A 778-nucleotide genomic window follows, 5' to 3' on the forward strand; every position below is an offset into this window, starting at 1 on the left:
AATACTTTCTTAAATACTTTCTTGTAAACTGTTTTTAACATTTTCTTATTATTATCAAAGAATGTATATATGTATTTTAATACTTTTGTGACAACCAGTACTTAACACAACAAAGCTTATACAAAGCTTTACATTTTACTTTGACAATCTGAGGACAGTGCAATCTGAGGACAGTGCAATCTGAGGACAGTGCAATCTGAGGACATGTACCAAGAGTGATAAAAGTCAAACATCCAGTCAACATCATGGCATTTGGAGTGATTACTAGTGATGGCAATGTTATGCCTCCATTCATCTTCCCACACAGCCTCAGACTCAACACGGAGGCCTACATCAAGTGCCTGGAGGAGGTAGTGCTGCCCTGGGTCAAGAGAGTGGATGCTGGCAACAGGACTCTGGACCATGCCACACAAGCAGGAGAATCCAGTCATGGCTATCACACCACATCACCCTTAACATCTAGCCACCTAACTCCCCAGACTGCAACCCCTTTGATTATTATGTGTGGGGCACAGTTGAGTGAGAGACCAACAAAACTCTTTGGAACACCAAAGATGAACTGAAGGCAAGGATTATGGCAGCATTCACCAATTTAAACAAGGGGACCGCCCAGAAGAGCTGCAGGAGATTCCAAAGTCATCTGGAAGTCATGGTTGAAGCCAAATGGCGATTTTGTTGAATAAATTTACTCTTTAATATTTCAAGATATTTTTATGTAATTTTGGTAAATATATCTGTTAAAATGAGATGTCAGTGTCGTTTTAATTTTTGTGTAATT

At 39.6% G+C, this 778-nt stretch overlaps 1 protein-coding gene across 1 annotated transcript in view; it reads right to left on the reverse strand.

Moving 5' to 3' along the window:
* LOC106878371 (aspartyl aminopeptidase) overlaps positions 1-778 on the reverse strand; it is a 383,150-nt gene that overhangs the window by 174,953 nt on the left and 207,419 nt on the right. The gene's annotated exons all lie outside the window — the stretch shown is intronic.

This window comes from Octopus bimaculoides, chromosome 17, assembly GCF_001194135.2.
Source record: "Octopus bimaculoides isolate UCB-OBI-ISO-001 chromosome 17, ASM119413v2, whole genome shotgun sequence".
Taxonomy (NCBI): domain Eukaryota; kingdom Metazoa; phylum Mollusca; class Cephalopoda; order Octopoda; family Octopodidae; genus Octopus; species Octopus bimaculoides.